The sequence below is a fragment of the Varroa destructor genome, unplaced genomic scaffold (genome assembly GCF_002443255.2).
Source record: "Varroa destructor unplaced genomic scaffold, Vdes_3.0 BEIS01000005.1, whole genome shotgun sequence".
NCBI lineage: Eukaryota > Metazoa > Arthropoda > Arachnida > Mesostigmata > Varroidae > Varroa > Varroa destructor.
Window position 1 is genome coordinate 40828750 of NW_019211458.1, and position 17758 is coordinate 40846507.

General features: G+C 38.9%; 1 protein-coding gene across 7 annotated transcripts in view; it reads left to right on the top strand.

The window, feature by feature from the left end:
- Positions 1-979: 979 nt before the first annotated feature.
- Positions 980-17758, top strand: part of LOC111250935 (corticotropin-releasing hormone receptor 1-like) — an 83986-nt gene continuing 67207 nt past the window's right edge. For 2 of the 7 annotated variants that reach the window (XM_086989685.1, XM_086989689.1), the window contains exon 1: positions 980-1788. The gene's annotated coding sequence lies outside the window, so the exon portion shown is untranslated. Of the gene's footprint in view, positions 1789-2275; positions 2400-17758 lie in introns of all 7 variants that reach the window. The other 5 variants (XM_086989691.1, XM_086989690.1, XM_086989686.1 and 2 more) reach the window with 4 other exon arrangements.

Consider the following 17758-nt stretch of genomic DNA (forward strand, 5'->3'; position numbering starts at 1 on the left):
ATGGGAAGATGTTAGGCTACAACAACGCACGAATAAAGTATAAGGCCATTGCTGCTAAGACGCCTATTGCGTATCTTGGAAGCAAACAGCGATACGCCAGTCGAGTCATGTACTAGCGTAAAGTCCAACGCCCAATTGCCCAGTCGCCGCTGTTCTTATGCATGCCCTAAATTCATTCAGGACACCCGTCAGGTGCTAAGTGAAAACAATTTCAAGTCGCCGTCGTTCAACATTACTGCTGCCCCATCGGCGACTTCTGTCTCAAAGAGCATGGAGTAACTGCCATGTTGTATTGTTGCCCCTTTTTGTTTGCACTTAAAGTATACAGTTTATACGCATTTATCGAATCATCAAGAACTGCTGAGTGGTCTTACAAGTATTATTAATCATTGCATGAACCTAATATATCGTGTCGGATAGTGGATCTTTGTAGATCATGTCTACATTTGTATCTGTAAATGTATTGTAACCGGAACAAAAGTTACCTTTTTGAAGCTGACTTATCCGGTTTCGAGTTGTCTGAAGAGAAAACAACGAAGCTGCTACAAGCTCCAGGTTAAAAAACCTGCCATTTCCAATCTTAGGTAGTACTGTTGGCGTAACTGTTCACCCATTCGCGGACGTCCACCGGAAAAAAGTCCAATCCGCGCTACGTTTACCATGCCCATTATATCAAGACATTAAGGCTGTCTACTTACTTTTCCTGTTTTCTTTTGCTTTATCGAAACGGCACATTTCTTGCTTTGGTGTGTAAGGTTTAGACAGTTCCGCTTCCCTCCCAGTTAATTCCATACAATTATTTGAGAGGATTTCAATAGAATTTTTGAGGGATAAAGAGTACTGAATAGATACTAGTTGACCGCTGATTTAATTGGAACTAGCTGGAGGATAACCCGTCGTACAGCGTCTAGGGGGCGCCCGATGGCGTTGGGAGAGGGTAGTCGCGATACTCGCCTTGAGGAGAGACGGCCGATTTTATTCTCGGGCGGGTCGCTAAATCGAGTCTGCACATGCTGAACGTTGGCTATCTAACATCAACGGCATGAAATCAGGGTTCGTTCATTGGTAATGGCAGACACACAAAAACTAGGCCTTGGTCCGGAAGCCAAGCTAGACACCTCCACCTGATCGCGAAGCGTGTAGTTGTGCTGATGGTGAATAGTGGCAAAGATGATGCCGTTTGTAAAAAGTGCGCTGAAATACAACTGTCGGAAGACAACTGAGACGTGTCACTAATCAACGTGCTGTCCCGTTTTCCTGCCAGAGCGAGAGAAAACGAGGAAAAAAGAACAAGTCCTTCTTCAGTTTTTTTCTCGCTTGAGTCAAATCAAATTGTGTGGAATACCAGGATCAGAAATTCAAGTCAGATTCAGTTCAATGAATAGTGTAAGCCCGGAGCACTATCCCTCTGCAAGGAGCTCAAAGTGTCAGAAAAGTTCCGCTTCAATCTCAAAAAAGACAAACGAAAGGCAGAAAAATAGCAGAAAACAAAGTTGTCACTTGTCATGAAAATATTTTACCGCTGTATAAGCTTAAGTAGCTTTAAGTGAGCGTCGTTCCTGTGCCCAGCTCCATGTTGGCGGGAAACGCTATCCCGTGTTCAACGCATCATTTTGCTTACCGTGTTGTTACATGTAATCACAGTGAATAAGTTTATAACAAGAAGGAGATACAGAATATCCAGCTGCATATGTTTCACGTTAGGAAAACGAAATAACAAACACACAAGCTACGGGAACTATAATAAGGTGTTTAATCGACTAAATCAACGTTCCCTAGCCTATACAGGTAAGAATTACTATTCATAAATCCTAACAAGAAACCTTATGATAGCGCACCAACGCGAGCATATATTTGAGGGTGTAGCGTACGACTATAATACATATATGGCATTCGGTGTCGGATCACTGAAACCAAATCAATCTGTCAGGCGGATCAGACAAACCCGCCTCCAATATTCTTTCGGGAGAGTTCCTGTCTCGCTATACACCAACGACTATACACCCAATTCTACAGCCCAAAAAGTAGGCTCTTATTTCAATGAATTCAAAATTAATTCTACCCATTTGAAAGGAGTCAAATGAAAGCGATATATTAGACGAGTTAATCCATTTTTGTCTAATAATGGAGCGTTGCCGATGTCTTTAGATGCAAACTGAGTGCGACGCAAACTATCCGCTTGTTGTTTTTTGACCAGCTTGCAATAGGTAGGATTATTTAGGACAACTGCTTTTTATTTGCGCATTCTAAATAATTAACGTTCGTTTATTCGCAGGATAGAAGCAGACACACGGTTTTGTCTGTACGAGAATTACGTATCTCAAAAAGCGAATCGAGAACAAGCTGCACGATGTAAAAGTTACACAAGTGGTGAATTTTATTATATGACCACCCTGGAGGTAATGTGACCCACTGGGTTTCGGACATATATGACGCCAAATAGCCAATTTGAAAATAAAATAATAAGAACCTAATTTACTTTAGGGTTAGCCCAGTAGCAATATATATGGGTGTACACTTTCTAAAACTAAACGAAGACAGCGCGTTTGCGATACGAAATTTCAATAGCGTTCTACGTGTGATTTCTTTTGGAAAAAGAGTTTGCCGATTCCGTTGGCTTACTGCACTGCTTAGATTAAACAATATCGTCAATACACAAATTGCGTCCTGGGTCATGATTAACCATGGGCATCTCTTTATACCGCAATCATCGATGACGAAGGTCGTTACATTGACTGAAATCGGCTGAAGTTAGCTGGAACAGATTTCGATTCACAAATGTGCTAGTACCTAGTTGAATCACCATCACAATGAAACTTTATGTAGACCTATAATAGGCAGACCATAACATTTAATTTAGCTCGTTGAACAGCAAACCATGATAGAGCACCATATAAGAATAAATTTTGCTTAAAAGATAATCGTTCTCCATTTAGCTTTATTGAATGCCGGACTAAAGAAGAATCATCTAAACTGTAGCACTATAAGCCGAAGATAAATGAGCGATGGTGGACGTCAAATTCAAAATTTTGTGTTATAAGCCTTTGTATGTCGCGAGATAAAACAGTCTTTGAACAATTTTTTCAAACATAAAACAATTTTTTCCTTTTTGGCCTATGTAGCCCCAGCATCCCATTATAGTCCACACGGAAGTATAAGACTTTGTCCAGAAAAGACTACTGATTGATTACATTGGCAGTTAGGTGACTATAGGTCCACGGTTATGCAGTGCCAAAAATGTTTTTGGTGCAGCGGCACGCTCCGTGCTGCTCATCATTCGCTCGATATTGCTTGCCAAGTTTGTGTCTAATAAAGATGTGCGGTGGGAAACTGTTACCGCCCCCAAAATACGTGGAAATGACATTATTATGACCGTGAGGCCAAGTGAGAGACCTCTCTAATAAATATTGCCTACAGTATGCAGTCTCAGTTTACTCTCTTTATTCGATTGCTAACTGTGTCATCGCAATGGGCTTTCTCTTACCGATCATACGGAACCTGAACCTTCACGCTTCATATGTACATATAGACGTAAAAGAATCACGACTGTTTGGTATATGGCGTGCTCATGATTAGAAGTGAGATTAGATCGAAATATGTCGAGATGTGGCGATTAAAGTCTTAATAATAATTTTTTAATTTTATCAACTGAATTTTATGATATTAGATGAAGTACAATTTGCTGAAAAATATTGTCTCTGTGTTTATGTTGTGTGACACAAAAAAAGGCAAATATTTGTGTAAAATAGTTTGTCTGAAGCTATTTGGCAGGCTAAAAAACGTCACTAATAAACCAGGTAAAACAATGATACGTTTGCTTGTACACTGGAATTAGCGTTCCAGGAGCCGCTCACCAACTCTCGACTTTTCATTTTGATTATTGACCGCCTGTTTGGGAGAACCGATGCCATGCTGCATTATGGCGCCTATCACTCTCTTGAACAGGTGAAATCAAAACGCGTAGATCTATAGAATATAGAATAAATGGCTAGTGCTGGTACTCGATTCTATTCTTCTCACTTCAAATCGTCACTGAAATATAGTGATGAAGCCGTACGTTATCTTCAAGCAACCATACTGCGTACCTCCATCTTGTGAGGAGCCCAATTTTTGCCCCTATTTTCAATGTTTTCTTAACGTAATGATTTTACACAATCGGATTAACATTCCAAGCATCCCTTAGTTATCCCTTACAAGAATATATAAGGAGCACAGTATTCATGCTCTATTTCGTTCAGAAGCTCGTTCTTCTGCTTGAGCTGGTATAATCACTCGTATCAATGTGATCTCTCAAGGAACTTGCAACAAAGACGCTCTAGTAGCATCCTTAGGATTTGTATAGTACTATGCTATAGTAATATACTGCGTTAGTCTAAAATGAGCTAGCTATAGGATGAGCTGAATGTCTGTATTCTATTTCAATATCTTCAATTGCATTTGAAAATTAGCAAAAGCTCTGAGACAGCTTTGTGGTTTGCGATGACGGAACGGTACGGTTTATTATATTAGGTAGCCTTACTCGCACATAATGTGAAGTCAGGGAACGGATCACAATATGGCTGTAATACGGAGCAGAATGCCTGCCGATCCAACGAGCTCAACACGATGTTGTATATTATAAGTCGGCTGATTGACGAGCATTTTGCGACTCATTTTGAATCTGTGGGGCTATTCCGTTGGGCCATGGGAAAAGGAAATGGGCCATGGGCAAGGAAAGTGTAAATCAAGGAGCACCGAAGCTAAACCATAGCCCGAAACGCCGCATTCATGAAGGGATTGATGAAACCGAAACCAAATTATGCGGAATCTGATCGAAAACTTCGTCGACGGATTAAGTTGCACAGCCGTCCCTGGGGCACCTTTGACCGAGGCCGTTTTCCGTCTGTAGGGCAAATTCGATGCCTTAGGCTAAGCTAAAGTGAGAACAAATGTACGCACAGAAGCTCGCTTTCGTTTTCTACCCCAGGGGCATGGAAATAGAATGCTTCTAACGCGCCCTATACAACAATGGCTACTGTGGTCATTAAAGTGGTTTTAGTGCCTGATGTCTTTAACTGAATCGCTAGCAGCTCTATAAAAATGTCATGTAACTTATTTATGGTTTAGTATGATAAAATAGGGATAAAGATGGTATTAGGGTGCTCCTGTTTAATCGATGTGAAATAAGAATTCTATCCAAAGACCTCACCTTGTATATGTATATGCTTTTGCTTTCTGAGTTCATACATAAGAACGATATAGAACGTATATAGAAAACGACTCAACTGTAAACCAAATATGAGCGCCTATAGTGCTGAATTTACTACGAAAAGCATTGTACCACAATTGAGCTACGTGATTTGAAATTTTTCTAATGTTTAGTTTCTATACTAATAACTCTTTTCGGCGTAAATACATTCAATACGCTTTGAATATGACTTTTCAAGAGTGTCCTGATATGCTTGCGTTTATTGTACAGGTTGGTCGAGTCAACTGGCATTAAATAAATAGCGTTTGTAGGGTAGCACTACGTCCATCGCATGCGTACCCCCATTCTACCGCTTACCATCCGCTATACACACGAGTGATCTACATTTGTCTGATATCGTATTAATTGTACCACGATTGTTGTTGGAAATCCGTATGTTGTTATCTTCGATTAGCATATCCATAATAAGAAGAAAAATTAACGCTAGTTAATAAAAATGAAGACAAATTAATCCTGTTTAAAAACATCGCGTTTTTACCTGTTCACAAATTGTAGCAAACAGATAGTAGTAGATATACAAGCTCATATCTCTGGTGCGGAAGATACCCGATTGCGTCGATTTGAAGTGGAGAGAAGGTAACGAAGCAGTCTTACTGTATCTTCAGCGCAGAGCTCTGAATGCTAAGTGTTATGAGCCTTACAGACGTTTGTAAGTAAGCTGAGTTTTAGTATGTTCGTATGCAGCCCCTTGCACCTGAATACGGAAATCTGCTACATTGAAGACACCAAACGTTTATTTGACTACAAGGACAATGGCTTTTCAAAAATAATCAAGCTTTGTACCTGGAATATTTCAATTTGGGTTGCTGTGCGCATAGGTGCTAGGAGAGCCTATAGTGGTAAGGCTTAAAAACGCTGAAAGATTAAGGATCAATCGGAAAGCTGTTTATTAGCGTGCAAAGTGTTTTTCCTATTCGCTGCATACATAGCAAAACAAGCCTGTTGGAACAGTTCTATCTACCTGGAAATCATATCATCGCATAAACTCGTTTAATTAGACCATACTCATTCAATTACCTTCTAGTGTTGAAATTGCATCGGCGGATACGTTGCATTAGTCCATACGGCTTTGTGAACAGGCTTTTAGAAAGTTCTTTGTGCATCTAGACATTTTTTTCGGCCCGTTAGTTTTTTTTTCTGATTAGCTAATGTCCATCAGTGGAATCAGGACAATGGAGCTAGCGTTACAAACACTTCAGTTTCCAAAATTTTCATCTTTATAATTAACTTGTGTTTTTATTGTTTTTCTCTAAGCGGTGCATTACATATAAGTACACTGAATTTGAAAAACGTGTAGTCTTATAAAAGCTATCAATTGGCACGGTACCCATGCAGGATTCCGCTTAAAAGAATAAGTAGTTTTTGGATATTTGGCATATCGGAGGGACACAGCGATGATATGCATTTACATCCAAGCCTAAAAAACATTATTTAGCTACTTTTATGTCTTCCTGACGGCACAGTGGTAGCAATAAATGTAGTAATAATTTTTTCGATGTACAACGCATTGTCTACGGTGCTATAAGGGGTCAATGAAGATAATTTGTAAATGGTCACAAGAGTGAACTTCTCGGTACCAATTCTTCATGGTAGAACTATATAGGAGTCTCTGATGTCAGTGTGCAACCTTAAATTTCGCATTGAATTAATTTGCTTACATTTTCGACCTAACAAATTTTATTAAATCCTATAAAAATCAATTTTTTGGCACGTTCGCGCACGTTGTCACCAGAGGGGATCGTCTATTCATAAGAAGTAAGCAGCCAAATTCAGCTGATACGCTTTTTTAATAATGCTGTAAGAAATGATTACCAAGTAACAAGAGAAACTAAAAACTGTCGACGATTTGCTTCTATTAATCACGGAACACAAGAGTTAAATAACAAAAAGGGTTTCCTCAAATATGTTCCATGTCTGTAGGAATCGCCTCATCTCTTTTAAGTCTTGGCCTTTCGTATACAGCCTTAGCAAAGTCTATAATACCGGAGAACCGCTGCAGACCTGAAGCAAACAGGTGATTCTGGCCGCACCCAAGACAATCAATCTACACGAATCTGTAGTCGTAAGAAGGACTGATGAGCTGTACCGCGTTATTCCTCTATTGCTGTTACAGATGGCATGATCTATGGTTGTTTATAAGCATTAAGTGGTATATATATATATATATATATGTAAGCTGCCGCTGCGCGATAATATGTGTCAAGACCAGCCAGTATTCTTAGATAATATAGAGAGTCTAGACATTTAATACACCGTTTTTGCTTAATTTTTGAGGTAACCACACTTGTGAGCCGCAAGTGCTAGAGTACTACTTAGATTTAGCAAGTATTTACCAGCTGGAAAACTTGCACGACATCGCTTTACGTCTTGTGATGATTGACTAATGTAGTAAGCTTACTTCTATTAAGTTCTTTTTCCAAATAATGGCCAGTTAAATAAGTTATTAAATACATAAAGCTGTTAAATAAGTGTTCCTGTTTCTGTAAAGTCTATTGTATATTAGAAAGAAATTTGTGTGCTGAGCGTATGTATTTTATGAAACGTAAATTAAAATCAGGCTAACTCATTAATCCGTAGAAAGTCAACATGTATGTTCGAGACATATTTTAAGCAAAAAAAAAAACTATCAACTATAAATAGATGATTCTGACTCGATCAGCAATATTTGACGATGAGGTAACATGTCAAGAATGGATGCCAGCTTCGAGAGTTGATAGGTGATACAATTAACTGTCAAAAAATAGTAATAATCGCGTATTTATGGGAGGTTTATATATAAGTACTTATATATAAGTACAAGAGTAGATATGACGTTTGCTGTTGGCGTCGACGACAAAATGTCATTTGTGTCAATTGTAACGTTCCGTAAGTTCTTGCTCTGCAATCACGTATCGTATGAGAATGAGTAATCCCAACAAACAGGTACCTTTATGAACCGTGCAGCCTGCCATTATAGATTATGGATGTTGGTGGTATTGCTCTGCTGTAACTTTCAGAATACAAGATTAGCTAAGTGGTTACATACAGCTCTAATACCACTTCTTAAGCTTATCTCTGTGCGAGTTTTTTGTTTTTTACAGGAAAATGTTCACTTTTTCAAAGATACGTTGATACTTAACTTTATAATCCGCGAAGGCTTTCCCCCGAACCTTCGTGAGGGCACATCTCTTCTAAATGAGGTGCATTGACATTTCTTCGCTGACTCCTTAGTATACTATTATAATTAGATGCTATTCTGTGCTACATGGTGTTGTTGTTGAGTTCCTCTCTGTTATGCAGTCATGCACAGCTTAATGCCAGTACAGGATGTCTGCATTACTACGAACACTGGGCGCTATCCGGAGTACCGATACCTAGCAATCTTTTTGTCCTGATTCACAATATCCGCATGTGCTACATTAAGGCCTTTCCTGTGTTTTCTCTAGTGGGGTGTGAATAGTTTTATTTTGTTAAGCTTGTATTGTAGTATATTGGAAAAGTATCTCATTTAGCTCTTCAGTGGACAGTCGTGTTGCGAGTGTTGTCGAGCTGTTCTTTTGTGGATTCTAGCAACCTGATGAAGAAAATTGTACGTCTGTAAATATCGGTTAGTGGTTATCTTTTAATTCTTTTCAAGCGTGCTCTAAAAAGGTCTGCTCTGTAGGATATGTTAGCTTTGGGCGTTGTGGCCCCTGAAATGCCCAGTTGTTTTGTCGAACGTCGAAGCTGATCAGTAGCATCTGGGAATATCTCCTTTTAAACGGTTTTCTACTGCATAGTGGCACTGCTATATGTTTCACAAGTGTCAGCGTCACTTTTTTTCTAGGATACTCGGGAAGATGAACTCAATCATGATGATTTAAATACAATTGTCAGCCAAATCGTATTTTTACCAAATTATACCGTGCTCAACTTGGCTTTTAACGTGCTCCTGCTAGATTTATTTATCACCTCCCAGGTATTTTTTATCTTAAAAACGTTAATGATTGTGGAACAGTCGTATATGTTTCTCTATTGATTTTGGCATACCGTCATTGTGGACTTTTAATAATTGTTTTTTTTTAATAAAGTTTAATAAAGAGTCAGATACTAAAATTCGCTTCGGCTTTAGACCGCCGCGTTCGTTCAAGTCCGTACTGAGAATGCGCTTTACTATTACGCCTCTATTCACCTGTGTCCAAAACCTATACACGATTTGTGGGTGGCCGACAGATCTGACGTGACTTTAGTTTGTGCGTTGACGCGTAACTAGGTCATTTAAGTATGCCGTAAATGCTATTGGCTCTATGGAGTCTCGTTGGGATACATCGTAATCTAGATAATTTAGAAGTTTTGATGAAGGAAATGTTTCCTTTTATCGAGTTATTACATGATAAGTTACAGAGCTGCCCCTTTCGAGTTTATCTAGTTTGTTTAGAAGTTGCTTTTTTTAGCACTACGTCAAATGCACGAGAGGACTCGAAGGAAATTACTACCGAAAAATAACTTTTCCCTAGAGCTTCCTGGATATGTGATTGAAGGCAGGAACGTAGTTCGTTTGGTTTTCTGTTTTGAAGCCGCATCGTCGCTCCGGTAGACTTCTATTTGTTTCTTAATGATATCTCCATTGTTTTTCTATCAGGCCCTCGAGTAGTTTATTAGTGACGCTCAGAGATGACTGACTTTCTGTGTCAAAATTACCGCGACTGCTTTTATCGTGCTGAGATATATGCTCGTAGTATAGGTATGTTTTCCGAGACGCTGCATGACAATACGCTTTTGGCACATAGATAAATGCGCTTCTTTAATGGTTATCAGTGTCAAATTATTCTGACCAGGTTGTTTTCCATTTTTCGACCTTTCGATAAGCTTTTTTTCTGTGTGCAATGCGAAGGTCAGTTTTGACAATTTTTTACCAATAAATTAGTGTTTGATTTCCTAGCGTGATTTGCTGTTTTTGTTCTGGAGGTTCTGACTTTAAAAAAAAATCGGTAGTCCTCTTCATCTTACTTTGCTCGCCACTGCTGGAGCATGATTAACTGTTCTATCTTATGTGTGATTTTCTTAACTTTTTTAATTTAATTCAAAGGAAAGGCGGCCTTGTATGTATGACTTCAAGGATATCTGGTAAAATTGAACATTTGACAGACTGGTGCCTTTGCTGCGATTTGGCAATCTTTAATCTTGTTCATCGAGATCTGCATTGCCTCTTTAGAATCGGTTGTCCTATAAAAAAAAAAAAAAAAAAAAAAAACTGAAGCGTCCTATCGCAAACAGTGAGCCAAACTTTTTCCAGTTTCTCCTGTCTGTTTCAATCATGTAATAGTTAGCGGCATCTTTCACTCGGTGGAAAAAAGGTCTTATAACTCTCGCATGACTTTTCCTCATAATCTTAGAGGTCGCGCAAGCTTCTTTTAAAAGTTTGCCTTATTAAATTAACTGTTTTTTTTTTTTTTTTTTTTATTTTCTGTATGTCTACAACGGGCTCTATTTTTATTAATGGGATGCTTTAATCCTCGCAGTTTTTTTTCTTTCACTACCTATTCACTGGGGATTGGAGTTTGATTCCAGTTTTTAATATTGTAGCCATCCTAAGGAGCTCTATTATATCTTTGCATAGGTGTACTTTGATTGATACTTTCTTGGTCGTACCACCTTCCAGTCCGACGTTCACTACATCGTTCTGTACGTCTTATTACCATAAGCAAATCATTCAGCTTAAAACTCTACAGTTATAGCGGCATTTGCATGTTATCTACGGGCGACTATAATCCGATGTACGAGATTAACGGTGGCAATGGTTTTTTTACTGACACTCGTACCGTTGTTGGATGGTCTTGAGAAAGACCTGGCAGAGCATTGAAGATAAGGTTGTAAGCTCGGAGGTATTCCTACTGTTCCGTTAAGCATATTTTCCATTCATTCACTTCACTTCTTAACGCTTGTATTTTTCTGCTCGTTTTTTGTGAAAACTATCTCAGGCATTTGTGTCACATATTGTGTCCTACTTTGAGTCACTGTGCTGTGAAATTCTCGTACAACACTTTTTAAAACAAAGTTCTTCCTGGTCTTCAAGATTCTAGCCTGTGTGTCACAGCTTCGCAGAAAGCTGTCATCACAGTTGACAAAATAGCCTCGTCAACACCGCATTAAGGAGCTTTCGTCAATAGGGCTTATGAAAGATACCATACACTCCATCTGTTTCCTTATTTAATCTATTCACTAAGATTGTTGTAGGGAACGAAAGGTCAATTTAAAAATTGAGCTCCAAATCTTCAAGTTGGAACCTCGCTCAGCCACATTGATTATATGCTAATCGTCATCGTTCTTCGCATTTATGTCATGTCCAAAGTTCTTCGAAACGGCCCATAGCTGATAGTTAGCCACTAAAAAAGCGGCTCCTCGGTTTGCCATTGCTGCTTGTGATACAGGGGCCCTTCTAGCCCCCTATTTTTTTTTCTATAGATGTAGCTACGTACATAGACATAACATGATGTCATGCTCCACTATTTTGAGTAGCACCAACCAGACTATATAACGTTAGTTATAAGGAGTGTCATCGTGGCTCGGGCATTGCGTTTCAGGAAAGCTGTACAAACATGAAAATCTATTACCAAACTTGTTGTAGTAATACATTTTTATTATGTAATACATTATATCAAATGCGCATTGAAAGAGGGAGCATAATACTTTCAACATCCTATTGATTCTTATTTACATTGTGCCAGCTGAATGGGGTATTTTGCATAATCCACCTGGAAAATGTGTATATTACATTTAATAGACAGACTTACGGTCAAACGCTGGCGTCACCTAAAACTATTCATAGGAGATTTTTAAAAGTTTGTTTTACTGAAACAACAATCGCGCTCTATAACAATGTTGATAATGGTACTTATTTACTTCTCTGGTAGGGGCTGGACCGAGTGACCACTTTAGTGTTACGTTATTCTTAGTAGGCAGACCCTGTTTGGATTTACAAAAATTTCGGGTCTAAATGATGTTCGCTCACTGTGTCTTCTTTACACGTATTCTATATAAAAGTATGAAGGGGTGAGAGCGATACAGTAGAACAGCTTTGTTGGTAAGCTGTTATCTTACAAGCTGTTATTTTATTAGAAAAAGCAAGAAAGACATCCATAAAAGTCGTACTAAGTGATTGCAGGCTGTCATTTGCTTTGAACTCCCTCATACGTCCCTTGAACCGGAGTCCCTCATACGTCCATATCAAAACGTTTTTGTCTATATTTTTAAGCATCTTCTTAGTAGCGTTGACAAGCGGATCGGCGTTATCATGTCGAGATTTGCCAACTTTTTTCGTCCAGTTACGATTACGGATTTAAATCTGGCCTGTCAATATGGCCTGGTAAAACGTTCCTAAGAAAACTCTGAGCCAAATAATGTCAATCAGTTGTCCTGCCTTTATTCCAAAGTCATCAAAAGCATTGAGCATTTTTAAATGTCTTTTTAATGCAATGCACTATGATTGTGGTAGCTTGTTGGTTTTGTTCTTCTTGTTCCGATGTCTATGAGTTTGCTTTTCAACAGCTGCAAACTTAGGCCCAGAGAAATAAATTGTCGATTTCTGATAACCAAAAAAGTTTAGAATTTCGGTAGGGTCTGGCTGGGGTAAACATTACGCGCCTTTTGCTTATATTACGAAGGCATATCTCTTGTTGTCAAAACAAGGTTTTCTTCAGCACAAAAACAGCGGATGAACGTATACGCGTCACCCTCAAACAAACCCCAAATATCTAGCCGCCAGCCTGAATGGTTGCTGGTGACATATTCTTGCCTGTCTGTTTAACAAGGGAGGCCATACTCGATCCCTGTATGTGTATTTGGAGTCGGTCTTTTAGTGGTCCGCAGCAGACCGTTTAGATTTGCGTACGATTTAAGATCACATTTGACAGTTCAATGCCGGTCATTGCTCAGCTTATTTTGCATAGTTTTAGAGCAAAAGTCAACACGTCGACAAAAGGCCCTGGCCGACATGTCGACCTTGCCCGCTGGCCGTCCACATCAAACTGCATCGATGAGATAGAGTCTAAAGCAGACTCGAACCTGGAAAAAGAGATCAGTCTAAAGGTAACTTTGAGGTGTGATTTGAAAGTCACCTTGTGGCTACTTCAGTGACTTTCTCAGAACAGAAAATAAGGCATAAATAGCCATTAAGTATTCAACAAAAGGTTATACCTAATTTAACGACAACGGCATCTTTTCAGTGCCAGAGTCTCGCTATAATGTATTAAATTGTGTGCTCACAAGTACGAGCCTGTTATTCTTGTTATGATTGTGTAGATTACTAATTATATACATTGTTGATTCACCGATTTCCGTGGCGAAAACAGAACCTGATAACTCTTGCAATAAGATGTACTGGAACTTTTAAGAACTCAATAAAAATACCCAGTAACAAAAGAACTAGGCTAAATTATCGATAACGCCGAATATACATGTATTTATATACATGTGTTCTTTTAATAGGTTGCATTTACATCACCCAATATTGACTATCACCTAAGCCTGAAGCGACGTCTAGTATCTAGGTCCGTTAGCGTGGCAACAGTTTGTCTCAGCTAACCACTATGATTTGTTAGTTCCTTTTTATAATTTTACAATTGTTTCGTAACAAATCTGAGTTCGAATAGGAGCACAATGATTACAGATAACACCTAATCCGAGATAGCATATCCGCCTGCAAAAGACTCTGTTTGATAATCTATTCTAAGCGTTCACCCTCCCCCAGAAGCTTTGTGGGTCTTCCATATAAAGCATTTTATCTAGCTTATAGTCGAATATCTTTGAGCACATACGCTTTTTGAGTTAATGATATCACCAATAAGGATTTTCTTGTCTAGTGAGGTACGTACGAGCAAAGTACGTAGTCCCCAAATATTCGTGATGAGAACGACAAAAGCTTAATGCTGAGAATTACTGACTTTGTCCCGTTTCGATTTCAACGTCTTCAAAAGTCGCACACCAATACGAAAAAAAAATGCTTTTCGATGCTAAACGTATAGCCAGTAATATCTACTGCCTTGCATTGGCGTAAATAATAAATTCGCAATAAAGCATAAAGACATATATTCCTTTCAAACAAATACAACAATAGATGAATCTGCCTTCTCTCCTTGGCTAACAAGCTGATATGCATTTACGTTGAACAGATCCCGATGGACAGTTCTCCGTCTGAGGGTCCTTCTTATAAAACGGTGTTTCACTACAGGATCGTCAACGACATATGTACAATTCCCGAAAATACGCAAATATATCACGAAGTGATCTGCCTCGCTAATTTATAGCGACTATTATTAGACTATTACCTAAAATATAGCGACCTTAATGAACACGCATGCACTCTACTTAATACAGGAGGTAAATGGAAGGTTAGAGTCAATTATATATGTGTGTATAAAAGCGGTCTAAGATGCCCATGCATTATTTGACACGCCTCTGAGGATAAGCTGTTCCATTTCGCAATGCGCATGAGGAGCTTAGTATAAAAAGATCGGATAGTATTTTTCGTCAAGTTTCGAATTAAATCTTAGAAGACTCTATTGCTTCTTGATTGTAACGGACGCAATGTAAACGCAGCTGCTTGTTGAAGGAGTTTCTGCGAATGAAGCAATGAAACCTTATATTATCAGCATATACAAGATAATTAATATCTGACGAAGTCTAACTGTTCATATCAGACTCCAAAGTGACATACAGCAATGACGAGGCATGGTAGCCATAGGAAGCCTTCGAAAAGACAAGGGGATGTTAACTGAGACGGTTTCCGGTCCCTAAACAAAACGGTCTATAAGCAGTTCTATAAGACCCGATCTGCTTTCGTGTGTGGGAAATACCATTTTTCCGTTTTTAGAACTTTTTCGTTTACAGATAAAGATCATTTAGTGTTCGCGTGCTTTTACTCATTTCTTTTATAATGATATTGTAATCGAGCGATTCTCATCATTTCTTAAGGTGTGGTCTCAATAAGTCAAGCTAAGAGGCAGGTAGGTTCAAGAAGGCATGAGCTCACACTAGCAGCATCCACCATTGTCATCTGTAGTATTTGGTCGCAAAATGACAATGTTTCTTAGGTGGCACACAAATATGCGGCTGTTTATAAAGGAAGGTGCAGTCGTGCGAACAAACATCTGCTCTGTATTATTGTCCCGAACGATCGCTGTTACGGGAGAAAAAATCGCAGTGTACTCTTCAAAGTGTCTTCTATAATGTAGCTTAAATGAACTCACTACACCTCATCCATTTTCGACAAAACGTTGACTGAAGACGCCCTTACGAAGCGGAGTCATACGGATCGCTAATAACGTCATACAAAAAAAAAAAAAAAAAAACACTCGGAGCAAAAATGCTTTCCCGTTCAAAGAAAAGCTGTAATGATGGTCAGAAAATACGACGGTTCAGTAAGATCGATAATCATTTAGTACGAAGCTATATGAATCGAAGATCATGATTCGTCTATCATAGGTCTACAACATAATGTTCAATTACATCGTATGAAGCTATCTCTTCGATGGCCTAAGTAAGGGCCTGTCTACAAATAACGTTCTGTTCGACAAGTGACGAACAATAAAAATGTCTTCAAAGTTAAGTTGGCGGCACGAAAGCTGTGGTTCTCGAGTAAATAATTCCCCACGGTAAGTTCTAATCCATGATCATTACTATTCATAACGCGACGCATCTCCCGATAACACCGTAGCGATACGTCAGGTCAAGAAAGTGGTGAAAATTTCTATAAAAAAAAAAGTGTGTGCTTTCCTTTAATTTCACATTCGCGCGCAACAAATTCACATATAAGCATTCATAATAAGTTGAGCTGTATACTGAGATCACTTAATGCCTCTATTTTCCCATAAAATTAACATCGACAGTATTAATTTTCATATGTTTTAAATGTAGCATATATACATAATTCCGTCTTTTCTTGGCTCGTATAGTTTCAAAAAAATCATATAATAGAATTTAATGTAGGGACTTGTTTTCAAACGTTAGCAGCCTTTAGTTCGCCTTTGAGAGGCCTGCTTTGATTGTTGTGCTATTTTACCATTCAACAAGAGTTCGATGAAGTATAAGAAAAGAAAAAGCTGTCCCACATAGTTTCGCCAAAGGAAAAAATCCAGTAATGTGCGCTAAATTTTATGACTTGTCTGCTATAGGGACGTTGAAATTTTCCTATTTTCAAAAACAGAATAACCCATATATCCTTTCTTTACTCTATATTTTCATTAGGAGCACTAACCTGATTTCTATGTTTCTAATTTTGTCCCCATGCTAAACGATGCGTCGTTGCGTCGCTCGATTAAATGTTTGTTTAAAATTGAACTTAAAATCACTTTTGAATCGAAGATATAGAGGCGAGATTCAGGTTGCGCAGGTCAGGTGCTTGGTCATGCTAGTTAGAATGAATCAGAGTTTATTACCCTCCGAAGGCGACTCACACTTGAGTCTTGAGGTTAATTTTCGATAATGTTTAACGAAGGTTTTATTGAACAAGTTCGGAGCAACATCTCCAACGAAATCCTGAGAAGGGACGGCTTCTGAAGTGAGGCGATAATAACAACGATACTCTCCCGACTCGTTGTAGGAATCGTATGTTACGTTCGACAACGTAATGTACAAGAAATGCATATTGATAGACAAAAACCGGCACAAGCTATTCAAAGCGTCGTTAATTTAGTTAATAATGGAAGACGTATTCTTCTTCTATGGAGTCGACAAGTGAATGTAGTAAATGCTGAAGAGCATATCTCATTTCTAGTTGTATCGGTTTCTTCTTATTTTTTTTTTCTCAAGTGTTTCGATATCGACACCCCTCGCCTACTTTTGCGATAATGCAATACATATAGTTGCACTCAAAGCTAGACAAACTAAGTGTGAGGTTTTAAGCTCATAGCATGGCCGGCAAAATAGGACGGAGAATTTGTTCGACAACATTTCGTCTGGGCATATGCCCAATAAGAATGTAAATCGATTCAAACGGCAACGAACTCAAACTGCTCGCGTACTTCTCATGCCCATGTAATGTTAGTTGCACGGTAGATCGTGCCGCGGGCATCGATCCTGCGGTCAGCAAAAAAAATGTCGCAGATCAATGACTGATATCTGTTTACAAAGCAATTCATCCCGGAAAGTATTGCGCACACTTCAGCGGGACAAATAGATGTGATCTCATTAGCCGCACACCTCAGTCGCGTTGTCGCTGTATGAGTAATCCGACCGTTGATACACTCTGCTCTTCGGACAGACAATAGACAGCGTCCATCCAGACTATTTTATAGATCCATCTGCGATTAAGCAATTTGAAGGCATTCGTGCCTTACTGATGCTACTGATTTGCTTTAGATCAACCCCAAGTAGGTGGCGTTGTACAAATGTTCGCTTAGATCTTGTTTGCTAGAAAACAAAACGTCGACTAATTTTGACTAATAAATCTAACAAATATGGAACCTCTCTCGTGGTTGCTGTTACCTTAAATGTGCATGTTAAATTACAATTCATATCCAAGCATGCTCGAACGATTAAGCAACAATGGTACAA